At 50.0% G+C, this 14,532-nt stretch overlaps 1 pseudogene; it reads right to left on the bottom strand.

The window, feature by feature from the left end:
- Positions 1-14,532, bottom strand: part of LOC140717854 (uncharacterized) — a 966,201-nt pseudogene that overhangs the window by 700,566 nt on the left and 251,103 nt on the right.

Here is a 14,532-nt window from a genome sequence, read left to right as displayed (position 1 = left end):
AGATGCGCTAGGCTGTCCGCACCACTCTCTGCAGAGTCCTACGATTGAGGGAATTACAGTTCCCATCCCGGGCAGTGATGCAGCTAGTCAGGATGGTCCCCTGTAGAAAGTCTTTACGATTTGGGGATCCATATTAAATTTATTCAACCATCTGTGGTGAAAGAGACGCTGTTGTGCCCTTTTCACCACGCAGCCGGTATGTACAGACCTCGTGAGATCCTCGCTGATGTTTGTACCGAGGAACTAAAAGCCGTTCATCCTCTCAACACAGATCCATTGATGTCAATAGGGGATGCCTACTCTGAAGAAGTTTGAATCTTCCCATTGATGAGAGTTCAGTGAAACCCTCTCTCACTGCTCCCCCTCTGTGATCTCAGCTCTTTTTTTCTGCTGCGTTTCATTACCAGCTGGGAAACTCTGCGCTGTCCGGAGGCCGGCGCTCCCTACTGCTGCCGCAACGTGGCGGAAGTTACGGAGAATTATACGTTGGACCCGGAGGCTAGTGAGGTGGTAGCTGACGACAAGGGGAACCCTATCCCGAGTGGGGTGACGGGTGAATGGGGTGAGGGCAGATGTCCGGGCAATGGGAGAGATGCGTTTGAGAGCAGAGTTGATGGTGGAAGAAGGAAAGCCCCTTTCTTTAAAAAAAGGAAGACACGTCCTAAGAGCAGATGCGGCGGAGACGGAGGAATTGTGAGAAGGGGATAGCATTTTTGCAAGAGGCAGGGTGGGAAGAGGAATAGTCCAGGTAGCTGTGAGAGTCTGTAGGCTTATAGTAGTTATCAGGAGATAGGCCGTCTCCAGAGATGGAGACAGAAAGATAAAGAAAGGGAAGGAAGGTGTCGGAAATGGCCCAGGTAAATTTGAGGACAGGGTGAAAATTGGCGGCAAATTTAATGAAGTCAACGAGCTCAGCATGCGTGCAGGAGGCAGGGCCAATGCAGTCGTCGATGTAGCGAAGGAAAAGTAGTGTTTGATACCAGTATAGGCTCGGAACATGGACTCTTCCAAAAAGCCAACAAAAAAGGCAGGCATAGCTGGGACCCATACGGGTGCCCATGGCTACATCTTTGGTTTGGAGAACGTGGGAGGAGTCAAAGCAGAAATTATTGAGAGTAAAGACTAATTCCGTTAGACGGAGGAGAGTGGTGCTAGAGGGGAACTGGTTAGGTCTGGAATCCATAAAGAAGCGGAGAGCATTCAGCCCTTCCTGGTGGAGGATGGAGGTATACAGGGACTGGACGTCCATGGTGAAAATAAGGCGTTGTGGTCCAGGGAACTTAAAATCATTGAAAAAATATTCGAAGCGTGAGAAGTGTCACGAACATAGATGGGAAGAGATTGAACAAGGCGGGGTAAAACAGTGTCAAGGTATACAGAAATGAGTTCGGTGGGGCAGGAGCAAGCTGAGACTACCTGGAAAATCAGTTTTGTGGATCTTGGATAGGAGGTAGAAATGGAAAGTGCGGGGTGTGGGAACTATGAGATTGGTGAGATCAGTGGATAGGAGATCGCCAGAAGATTTTCGCTCGTTAGTGACTGATCCCTTGCAGGAAAATTCCCTAAACCCTTCATTGTTAAAAATTCAAAAGCAATCAACGTGGAGATGCCGGGATTGAACTCGGGACCTCATATATGCAAAGCATGCGCTCTAACACTGAGCTACGTCCCCACTACATTCGTTAAGTTTCAGAAGTCCAACCCTTTCTATATATCACGACGAACACAAAGCAGACACTGAAACACGGGGAACAGCAGATGGAAACAACCAAATGGTCCTTCCAGCATGCTCCGCCATTCGGTGCGACCACAGTTGATCGTCATGTTCACGTCTCTTCCGAGACCCGTAATAAGCTATCTGAGCTTAACCTAATTAGACTTCAACTGAATGATCGAAGGCCAAAATTAAATCAGAACCACATTAGGCCCGGTATATGCATATGTTCAAGGGACGTCGCTCCGAGGAAAAGCACTTGACAAGAATATATCACGCATCCCCTCTTCTACTCACCAGTCTGCACAAACGCCTGAACGCATGTACCACAGGCTCAAAGATAGTTTCTGCCACGCTCTGATACCCATTGAGTGGTTCCCTAATACGCTAAGATAGCAACTTGACCTCACAATCTGTCTCGTTATGATACTGCACCTGATCATTCACCTGCACCTTGCTTCCTCTGCCCCTGTTACACTTTATTCTGCATTCTGTTATTGCATTATCTTGTCTGATCTCAAGTCACAGTTTAATGATTTGATCTCCATGAATAATATGAACGAAATGTTTTTTTTCACTCTCTCTGTAGGTGTGATAAAAAAACAATTTTATTTCCAATGAACTCAGAGCTGCAGTAGCAGGGAGAGCCACTCTCCGTTCAGCGACGTGTTTTCCAGCATAGAAATTAATACATATCGTTAAAACAATAGGTAGGTAGGTAGATAGATAGATAGATAGATAGATAGATAGATAGATAGATAGATAGATAGATAGATAGATAGATAGATATATAGATAGATAGATAGATAGATAGATAGAAAGATAGATAGATAGATAGATAGATAGATAGATAGATAGATAGATAGATAGATAGATAGATAAAGAGAGAGAGAGGTCTTATTTCTGAAACTTCTAACAAAGGAGGGATATTGTCGTTTAGTCTTTATGATGGTACTTATGTACTAGTCCCAGAACAGATCCTCTAATATGATAACGCCAAGGGATTTAAAGTTACCGGCCCTCTTCCTCCCCGATGTCCTGATGAAGTCAAGCTAATAGATTCCAGTTCTTCATCCTGCAGTCAATAATCAACTCTTTGGTTCCCACCCTTGCATCTCTTCCCTTCCACGGTTTAAACCCCGTGCCTCCAGGTTGAAACGCTTTCTATTAACTATGAATCTATAATCCTCACAAGTTGTGTACATAAAATATGTCCACTACATTCCAGCCGTCACTGCTCCAAGGAAATCGAAAATTAACAAGCCAATATCTCTGAAAGAGAGAAAAGAACATCCCAAGTGAACATCTACAGCACGCTTAGTGGCATAATCATGCCCGTCCCAATGTGACCACCAGGACTTTTCATTTCCTTTGATGATCCCCCTACCGACACCGGGCTACTGCAGAATGCAACCCGCTGTCCTCGCCCGCTCGGTGCGGGGTGTAACTCCAGCCTACATCAATGCGGTTGCTTGGTGACCGCCCTCTGAATCCACGCAGAAAACTCGCCATATGGATCAGGAAGGACGCGAAGTTTGAAACCATTCCAACCTTCCAGTGGAGACCTTGCAAAACCCCGCATCGTTATCACTCCTTGGACACCGGATCGAAATCCTGGAGCCCCGTTCCTGACAGTCCAAAACTGTCCATCCAAAGATCAGGTGAATGGGTAATTGATTTTAAACATCGGCTCTGTTTCATCCTCCGCGAAGTATTTCGAACACTTTCCGTTTATAGCCCAGTATCAGTCATGACCGGGGAATTGGTGCTATTCCCGTACGTCTAGAGATGCATTTAGTGCATCCAGTGGAGAGGACTTTCTGGAAGTCCATCCCTGAATATACCTGTAGTCGTAGCCTTCTGGTTAAGTTGACTGGCGTTGCCCCGTGGAGTTTCGAGTCCGTCCGAATATTTGAGCTGGACAGAGAAACTGTGTAATTCGGAGGGAACATTTGTAACACTTACCCAACAGGCTGGTATATGTCTAGGGGATCAGGAGATCCCGCCCCTGATCACTCACCAACCCCACCTCCCGTACACGCAAGAGCTGTGAGAATCAAGTTTATGCCTCGCGCCCGCACACAGTTTCAAATTCACACCAGATACCGTTATGAAATACACTTTAAAGAGTTTATTAAAACTAAAAGAGTACAAGGCAATACAATATATATGAAAGGAAAGAAAAAAAAGGCGCCAACTTATCAAAGTTCAGTCAGTTTAGTGCACATCGTTGGAGCTCAACCATCGAACCATTCGACCCCTCGTCGCTTGCCTCCGACCTCCACGTCTTCGCACCTGGGACCACCCCCGGTGGTCAACCAAGCAGTGCAGCGCACGTCCACCTTCCTCGGCGTCTTCCTCTCGACTCTCCTCAAAAGACCGCCAACCCCCCCCCCCCAAGTTCCCAGCCTCACAAGACAAAATAACATTCCCCATTGGTTAACAAATGAATACAATCCCCATATCAGCAAGTCTAAAGCTAAACAACTGCGAGAGAAACACTTATCAGACAAAGAAGCATTCCTACTCTTCACAAACCAAAGCAGCCATTTTGGGTAACATACACAGGACATTGTACATTCTCCCCCCACCAGCAAATGTCATGCCCTCATGGCATTACCAGAGTTCCCCAAAGCTTCTTCCAACACACAAAACCCAACCCAGTTGCAGAAAGCAGCGACATAACTACCCAGAGCAGTAGAAATCACACTCGGTTCTCCGGGTACCACATATGTCAACCACTCTGGGGCGGGGGGGGGGCGCCTACTTCTCGGAGATCTCCGTACCCCTTCTGCCCCGCTGGGCTCCCTCTTCACCTGCGAACCCACTGTCTCGGACACCCCAGTCTACCTGACAGACCCTCACCCCCTTTCTCACGGGGGTCCTCCCTCACCTGAGATCCCTCCGGCTCACGCTCGGGTTCCACCCTCTCTCCCCCCCAACGTTGGCTGCCTCTCCGTCTGACCCTCAAGACCTTCCCTCCTCTCACCCAACTCAGTATGGGAAGGGCCAGGAGCCTCCTCTTCTGGTACTGGAGTGCCAGCGAATGGGAACAGGGGCCACTCATCTGAGTCGTCATCTTCCGAATCGGTATCCATTCCCGGGTTAGGGACCCATCCCCGCTCTTCATCAGCGGGCTCTTCCCTTGCTCCGCGCCCTCGCAGAGTCCTTATCTCCCACTCTGGCTCCTTGTCCACCTGCACCGCTGGACCCAGGGGCAGCAAGTGATTCCGATGGAGTACCTTGATAGGCCCATTCCCATCCTCAGGTTTCACCCGCTAAACTGGTAGATTCGGCATCTGGCTCTCTATTACATAGGGGCTGGTTGCCCATCGATCTGCCAACTTGTGCTTACCAGGGAGTCCCAAATTCCGTAAAAGGACCCGGTCGCCCGGCAATAATTGGACAAACTTCACCTTTCGGTCATACCGCATCTTATTCCTCTGATTTTGTTTGGTAGCCGCCGCCTCAGCCAACTCGTACGCCCGCTGTAACTCCCTCTTCATGTCGGACACATACTTTAGATAGGGCTTCCCGGGTAATTCACCCACTTCAACCCCAAAACACAAGTCAATGGGCAACCTCGCTTCCCGCCCGAACATCAGATAATAGGGCGAGTACCCTGTAGCATCATTGCGAGTACAATTGTAACAGTGAACCAATTGTCCAATATAACGACTACACTTACTTTTCTGCCCAATCTCCAGCATCCCGAGCATATCCAACAGGGTCCTGTTGAACCTCTCTGGCTGAGGATCTCCCTGTGGGTGATAAGGGGTAGTCCTGGATTTCTCAACCCCAAGCATAGTCAGTAATTCATGGATAAGGCGGCTCTCAAAGTCCCGCCCCTGATCACTATGGATTCGCCTGGGAAGGGCGTAATGAACAAAATACTTCTCCCATAACACCTTCGCCACTGTCGTCGCCTTCTGATCCTTAGTGGGAAATGCCTGAGCATAGCGAGTGTAATCATTGGTGATGACTAAGACATTCGCGGTGTTGCTGGTGTCAGGCTCAATCGACAGGAAATCCATACATACCAGGTCCAGAGGCCCGGCACTCTGCAAGTGCGACAGTGGAGCCGCCGACGCTGGTAGGGTCTTCCTCCGGATGCAACGACTGCATCCCCTATAGTATTCTTCGACCTCCCCCCTCATCGGGGGCCAGTAGAACCGGTCTTTGAGTAATCCATAGGTCTTTTCCACCCCCAAGTGTCCAGAATCATCATGTAAGGCCTGGAGTACAGCCTGCCGATACTCCTCCAGCAGGATCAGTTGCCAACGGCGGGGTTGGTCCGGAGGCGCCATTACCCGGTACAAGACTTGGTTCTTTAACTTTAACCGAGACCACTCCTTCAATAACAGAGGCACGAATGGGTGTTTCGCCTTCTCAGCCAACGCCACATCCCCCTTCTCGACCGCTCCCCACACAGTACCAATGACCGGGTCATTTAGCTGAGCAGCTGCCACTTCCCCCGGACTCAGTTCCGGCAACTGTTTAGTCCGCAGTGCGGTCAGGTCACAGTAGGCTAGGGGTATGGCGTCGTCAAAAACCCCCAAATGGTCCACGGCTCGTTCCAGCCTCCCTCTTCCCTCGGCCTTCACGGTGATAGCAAACTGACACATCGCCTTCACTCCAGGGGCAGGGACACTCTCTCACTCCTCGTCCTTCTCCTGTTCCCCCGGCTCCCGACGTGACAAAGCATCCGCATCGACATTCTTGTTTCCTGGGCGGTAACTCAGGCTGAAATCATATACCGACAAGGCCGCCAGCCACCGATGTCCTGTGGCATCCAGCTTAGCCGAAGTCAAAATATGTGAGAGGATTGTTTTCTGTTCTCACCTCAAACTTGGCTCCGTACAGGTAATCGCTCAGCTTGTCCACCACCACCCACTTCAGCGCCAGGAACTCCAACTTGTGAGTGGGATAGTTTCTCTCAGAGGGCGACAAGCTTCGGCTGACAAAGGCTACCGGTCTCAATGCTTTGCCATGCTCCTGGTACAGAACAGCCCCTAGACCCTCTCGGCTGGCATCCGTGTGCAGCACATATGGCTTCTGGGGATCGGCAAAAGCCAACACCGGGGCCTGCGTAAGGCCTGGGCCCTTTTCAAAGATCGGAACGCCTCTTCACATCGATCATCCCATCTCGAGCCAAAAGGCTCCGCCGGGTTCCAGTATCCTCCAGTGTCTTGCCTCCGGTCCCCCTTCCTTTTCTTTCCCACCGGGGGAGAGCCACACAACAGCTGAGTCAACGGGTGACACACTTTGGCGTATCCTTTCACGAATCGGCGGTAATACCCACAGAACCCCAAAAATTAGTGCAGAGCGCCCACTTTCTGGGGTCTCGCCAGGTGGTCACGGCCTCTATCTTGGTTGGATCAGTAGTCACTCCCTCTTGCGAAATGATATGGCCAACGTAGCTAACCGACGACTTGCAGAACTGGCATTTGTCCAGGGAAAACTTCAACCCTTCTTCATTAAGCCGGCCCAACACCTTCAACAGCCTCTCCTCATGTTCCTCCAAAGTCGATCCAAACACTATCAAATCGTCCAGGTACACCAGCACCTCCAACAGATTCATATCCCCCACAGTTCTCTCCATGAGCCTCTGGAAGGTGGCTGGGGTCCCCGATATGCCTTGGGGCATTCGTTCGAACTTAAAGAACCCCAGCGGGCAGATAAAAGCGGTCTTCTCTTTATCGCCCGCACTCATCGGGATCTGGTAATACCCACTTCTTAAGTCCAGCACACTGAACCACTTCGCTCCGCTCAGGCAGGCCAACGCATCCTCGACCCTTGGGACAATATATTGATCAGGGACAGTTCGCCGATTCAATGTCCTGTAGTCAACACACATGCGCACCCTCCCATTCTTCTTCCATGCCACAACTATTGGGGACGCATAAGGACTTCGAGACTCAGCTATGATTTCGGCCTCCTTCAACTTGCACAAGTGCTGCCGCACGTCCTCAACATCTGCCGGAGCCAGCCGCCGGGATCTCTCTCGGAACGGGGTGTCTTCCGTCACCCGGATGGTGTGGCGAGTGCTTTTGGAGCAGCCAACATCAAACTCGCCCCGAGAAAAAACAGCTTCCATCTTCAGCATCTTCTCCACTAGCCTGCGTTTCCACTCCGGCGACACAGGGGAATCCCCGAAGTTAAAGGCTTCAGCGGTCAGCTCCCTTCGATGCTCCAATCCCTCCCCGTTAGGGGTCCTCACTGGTGCGCTAGACATTACCGTCACCGGGAACAGATGTGCCAGTGGCATTCCCCTCTTAAAAGTGATTTATCTTGCCCTAGTGTTCCTGACACTTACAGCTATACGCCTCGCATGTACCACCCCTGGTCTCTGCACTTCGGGCCTCACCAGCGCCCCCGCCGGAAATCGTGTCTCCCCTTCAAGATCGTCCGGGGCGTCTACTAACAGGGCCTCGCCCGTCGGCACTCGTGGGAATCTGGGGGTCCCCATCACTAGTGCTACCTCCCCGGGTCGGATCACCTTGGGCCTCGCCTGCGTACACCACACCGTCCCTCGTTTACACTCCGGGTCCAACCCTTGGGAGGCAACCCCTTCTTCGAACACCGCTCGAAACACTGGATGCACCGAGATGGTCTCCAGAAAGTGTTCCCCCCCCCCTTTCTCCTTATAAGCTCCCAGGAGCCGTCGCACCACAGGGGAGTTAGTCCCCACCAGGAGGGCAGCACCACCGGTTTCCACCGGGTCAGGACACACCAACACCAACGTCTCAATAGCTTCAGACACTCCCACATCGCCCTCCGAGAACTCCAATCTCACCGATAGGTACCCATCGTACGGGTAGTCACCCTCGCTCACACCCCAAATCTGCAGGGGGTCAAATGGGGTTACCGGCAAATGCTTTAGATATTTGTTGTAGAACGACCGGTACAATAAGGTCATCTGCGATCCTGTATCCAGAACGGCTTTTGCGTAAACTCCCTCTATCCGAAGACCCACACTGGCACGGGGTCCTACCAGCCCATCTGGAATAGAGGCGTGGGCATCCGGTGGTCCCCTGGCTGATCTCTGGGAACGTGTTCCTCCGGAGGCTCCAGTCCGTTCCCTCACTGAGCCTCTCCTAAGTTTCCCGACACCTCTCCCTTCTTAGTCACAGGGGGGCTTGCCCTCCGCGGGACTCCTGGTCTCTCACAATCCCACCTAAAGTGTCCCTACTCTCCACAGCTATAGCACACCCTCGACCGCCCACAGTCCCGCCTGAAATGCCCCTCTTTCCCACAGTTAAAGCACACGCTGCCTGCCGCCCCTCCTCTCCCAGGACGGCTCCCACTCCCAACCCACTGCACTGGTCGCCCCCGGGAGTGGGTACCTCCCCTGTCCTTCTCCTCCAGAGGGGGGTCCCTACTCCCCTGGGGGTTGTCAGTCCTCCACCCAGCCATCACTTCCTGTATCGCTGAGGATCGCTCCCATAGGCCAGCGCCCCTTTTCCGCCCCAACGCTCTCTCTTCCTCCCGCTCCTCTCTAATCAGTTGCCCGAAAGATGGAGGGGGGCCTTTCCTATAAGCCTGCCGGATAGTCCACGCCACCTTGTCCTCCTCCAGAGAGCCACTGAATAACTGACTCATCCTCACGCTAGCCACGTCCGGCGCCTTCACTACCCCCCGGCGCCGCAGCCCCGAGAGCATCCCCTCCATCCTAAATATGTACTCGGAGAGCTTTTCCCCTCTCCATTGTTCCAGTCGTTGGAAATCTGCTAAAAGCAGCCAGGGTTCCCCGACAACCCAAACGCTCCCTCCAAAACTTCTATGCATTCCTCCACTGAGGCCCCAGGCTTCTCAGCTTTCAACTCCCCGACTGTTTTGGCTGCCGAACCCCTCAAACTTCCCACCAATCGCTGCCTCTTCTCCTCCTCCGAGCCTGGCCACTCCTCTAACATCAAAGACGTATGCTCGATCCAGGTCTCATAGTCCACCTCCCCGTCCGGAGTAGGCTTGGCTCCGGGGAACACCCCCAGCTTCAGCCGTGGCCTCTCGGCCACTCCCACCAGGGAGTTAAGTGCGGCTGTCAGCTCCGAGGCTTCCACCCTACCTGGGGGGCGGGGCCTAGTCACGCCTCCCTCCTCCAACCTCCCTTTACTAGTGCCGGGCACCTCTCTGGGGTCCACATCTAGCTCTAGCTCCTCCTCCGGTGTCTCCTCAGCCTCATCCTCGGAGAAGGGGTGGAGCCCCCACAGCCCCTCCTCCCCCGGTACACTGACCGTCGCCGGCAGTTCCAACGTCCTGACGTCAGCACTCGTACTAACCAACACCCAGCTAGACTCCATCTCTTTACCACACCGTCGAGCTACCAATTCTACCTGCCCAATACCTTTTACCAAACTTAAGCCCCGCACTAACGCGTCTCCCGAAACTCGAAAATCCACTCCGCTCACTGTACAGGCATACTGCACCGGTACATCTTCCAACTCGCACCAGCTAACAATCTTATCTCTGTCCATCTCCGCACTGCTGCCTGCGCGATTCCACAGCCCCTGACAATCCAATCCGGGACGAGCACCCCACAAATATAACACTTACCCAACAGGCTTGTATATGTCTAGGGGAAAAGGAGATCCCGACCCTGATCACTCACCAACCCCACCTCCCGTACACGCAGGTGCTGTGAGAATCAAGTTTATGCCTCGCGCCTGCACACAGTTTCAAATTCACACCAGATACCGTTATGAAATACACTTTAAAGAGTTTACTAAAACTAAAAGAGTACAAGGCAATACAATATATATGAAAGGAAAGAAAAAAAAGGCGTCAGCTTATCAAAGTTCAGTCAGTTTAGTGCACATCGTTGGAGCTCAACCATCGAACCATTCGACCCCTCGTCGCTTGCCTCCGACCTCCACGTTTTCGCACCTGGGACCACCCCCGGTGGTCAACCAAGCAGTGCAGCGCACGTCCACCTTCCTCGGCGTCTTCCTCTCGACTCTCCTCAAAAGACCGCCAACCCCCCCCCCCCCCAAGTTCCCAGCCTCACAAGACAAAATAACATTCCCCATTGGTTAACAAATGAATACAATCCCCATATCAGCAAGTCTAAAGCTAAACAACTGCGAGAGAAACACTTATCAGACAAAGAAGCATTCCTACTCTTAACAAACCAAAGAAGCCATTTTGAGTAACATACACAGGACATTGTACACATTCATTCTGGGCTCTCCGAGTGGATAGATAATGGCGGAGTGGGGGTGGGGGAAAGAGGCAGGAAAGCGTATTTCTGTACAATATGGAAATTAAAAAAAAACTAAAATGAAGAATGGTTTGTCTGGAAATATATTCTCCGTGTTTTCACAACGAATTTCATTGGTTCGGCTTTAATTTGTAAAATAGTCTTTGCTCTGCAACTTTGACGTAACATTTCCAAAAATCTCCTAAGACGACATTCGCCGTTTTCTTTTCAATGACCTTCTCTCTTCCACCTTCAGTTAAACCTCAACCAGGTTACTCAAATATCCTTTTCAAAACCCTTATCCTTCATCAACTCAGTCTTCTTCACGAGTCAGCGATGCTTTGCCTCCACTTAATATTTCTAAGAACTTTCCCCAAACCAGGTTTGATCTAGCCAGTGAGTTTTGCCAACTACAGTTTTACACCGGAGTTTCTGCAAATACCCCTTTTCCTCTGATAGTATCATTGCATCACGGAATAATTAGTAAATAATGATAAATCCATCTACTATCCACATCCGTATATCCTCACCAACACAATTTTCACACAAAAAATGTAAGAGGTGAATTATTGACATTCTTCATGGCCACACACCTTCCCCGTCCATTGTTTCTGCAACATCACTCTAGCCCCATAACTTTGATCTCGAATCATTCATAGAAAACACATATTTGGTGTTCTTGTCATTCACGCAAACCTCACTACTTATTTCCTGCTTATAATTTCAACGCCAATATAAATCGCTTTGTTCGTTTTTTTTTACCTTTACTATAACTTTTCAACATTATTCTTTACTGGCTGAGATCCCTTTTGATTCCGTCTCGTTTTCGTTTCATTATTCATCGTTTATGTGGTTCCACAGTGTTTTGATTTTGTTTTCGTATTCTGCATCTATTTTGTTGTGTTTTTCCTTGGCTTCTTATTATGAGCATTTAGAAATATTCCTACCGCCATTTCGATACCACCTGTTATTTTCTTTTAAACACTGCCGATGTTAATCCTGCTTCTGTAATGAAGTTTCAGATTCTTGCTTCACTGCTGCATTACAGATTTCCATCATGTAATTTACAGCCACTCCATTCCCTGCGCTTTCCGGTTATTTCCCGGCATTCACACCTTCTCCCGATACAAACGACAGAAATTGATGTCTGAAGGATTCTGTCATCTTCAGTCACATTGATTGCTTCCTCGCTTCTTGCCACATACAAACATTCATAATAGCAAAATAAATAATCCAAATAGAGCCCATCAGGCTTCACAGCTGGAATGAAATCCAGTAAGATCGAGGGGCGTTCTGATGTAGTCGCCGTTCCGGATACAACCAAGGCTGCAAATATTTGTACTTATCGGCTTATTTTCAGATGGCAAGACACTGATGGATATTATCAACAACACCTACAGCAGGTCCACCCCATCAATGCGTTGGTAGATAGCGGAGGAGCTGATCATATTCTGTATCATTTTTGTGTTGTTATCTGGACTCATGGCATACCATTTGTGGCGAGGCAGTATGCTCAATAGTTACATGTTTTTCTTCCACCTCCAGCACCTTCATACTAATGGTGGCAACGGGTAAAGAGCGTGTTCTTGGTGGTAAGGGCCCTTAGAGAGGGGTGCCCCTTCTGTGAGGCGCCTGCTCTTGAAGATATCCTCGAAGGAGTGGGGTTGTCTCCGCGATGAAGCCGGCAGATTCAACAATTCACAGCAGCTTCTTTCGCTCTTGTGTACTGGAGGCTCTGCACCAAAATGTAAAGCAAACAGTTAGAATGTAGTTCTTCAATATCTCTGGGATTTTAAAAGTTTTTGATGACATATCAAATATCTTCAAACTCCCACCGTCGCAGAAACACTCATGTGTTTCCTTTGTGATTGCATCAATATATTGGACCCCGGTCAGATCCTCTGAGATGTTGACAACTGGGACATTGAGACGGAAGGATATCCGATGTGTTTAGATCGGCACATGAATATGCAATAGTGAAGCGAGATGGATAGAGGCACAAAGAGAAAACCGCAGTAATGGAAATCCAAGCAACACAGAAAATGCTGGAGTAACTCAGCAGGCCAGGCAGCATCTATGGAAAAGAGTACAGTCGCCATTTCGGGCCGAGACCTTCATCAGGACGGGAGAAAAAAATCGATGCGGAATCAGAGTTAGAGAGTGGGGGGAGTGGAGGAAGATACACAAGGTGATAGATGATACCGGCGGCGGGGTGGTGAAGTAAAAACATTGAACGTTGATTTGTGAAAGATATAATGGACTGGAGAACGGGAAATCTGATAGGAGAGGACAGAAGTCCATGGAAGAGAAAAAAAAAGGGGTGTGGGTTTCCGTGACTGAGGTGATGGGTAGGTAAAGAGATAAGGTGAGAGAGGGTAAAGGGAATGGGGACTGGTGAAGGAAAAGGCATTACCGGAAGTTTGGAGAAATCGAATTCATGCCTACAGGTAGGAGGCTACACAGACATAATATAATCTGTTGCTCCTCCGACCTGAGCGTGGCCTCATCGCGAGAGGCCTGTCGGAATTGGAATAGGAAGTGGATTTAAAATGGATGGCCATTGGGATATGTTCGGGTTTTTTCTGGTGTACGCAGTGTAGGTGCTCTGCTAAGCGAGTTTGTATTCTGCGTCAGGTTGCACCAATATTCAGTAGGCCATACCGAGAGCTCCGGGTACAGTTGATGATACCAATGGACTCACAGGTGAACTGTGGCCTCACCTGGAAGGACTGTTTTTGGCCCTGAATGGTAGTGAGGGAGGAGGTAGCACTTGTTTCACTTGCAAGGATGAGTGCCAGGAGAGAGATCAGTGGGAGTCTCGAACGGACAAGAGATTCAGGTGGAGAGCAGAAAGTGGAGAGGAGAGTGCAGGATGTGTTAGGTGCTGGGATGCCGCTGGAGATGGCGGAAGTTCCAGAGAGTTGTGTGCTGGACACGAAGTCTGGTGGGGAGGTGGGTGATGACAAGACGAACCCTATCCCTGCTGGAATGTCGGGAGAATGGGGTGAGCATAGATGTGCGCAAAATGGAAGAGATTTGGTTGAAGGCAGCGTTGATGGTGGGAGGAAGGGAAGCTCCTTTCTTCGACAAAAAGACGATATCTCCTTCGTTCTCGAATGAAACGCTTCGTCCTGAGAGCAGATGTGACGGAGATGCAGGAACTGAGAATGGCAGTTTTACAAATAAGAGGTATAATCCAGGTAGCTGTGAGAGTCTCTGGGTTGATAATATACATTCGTAGATAAGCTGATTTCACAGATACAGTGAGATCGATAAAGGGGAGGAGATGTCGGATATGGACCAGGTAAATTTGAGGTCAGAGTGGAAGTTGCAGGAAAAGCTGGTGAAGTAGATGTGCTCTGCATGGGTGCAGGAAACAGCAGCAATGCAGTCGTTGATGTAGCGTAGGAAAAGTTAGGGAACGTTACCAATGTACGCTTGGAACATAGACTGTTCCCCATAGCACACAGACAGGCATGCATAGCTGGGACTCATGCGAGTGTCCATGGCTACCGCTTTCGATTTGAAGGAAGTGAGAGGAGCCGAAGGAAAATTTATTAAGAGTGAGGACGTTCTGTCAGACGGGGATGAATGATAGTGAAGGGGAGCTGTTTGTGTCCAG

This window comes from Hemitrygon akajei, chromosome 28 (genome assembly GCF_048418815.1).
Source record: "Hemitrygon akajei chromosome 28, sHemAka1.3, whole genome shotgun sequence".
In the NCBI taxonomy this organism is placed as follows: Eukaryota; Metazoa; Chordata; class Chondrichthyes; order Myliobatiformes; family Dasyatidae; genus Hemitrygon; species Hemitrygon akajei.
The sequence above is the reverse complement of the archived record's forward strand: the minus strand, read 5'-3'. Positions and strand labels throughout refer to the sequence as shown.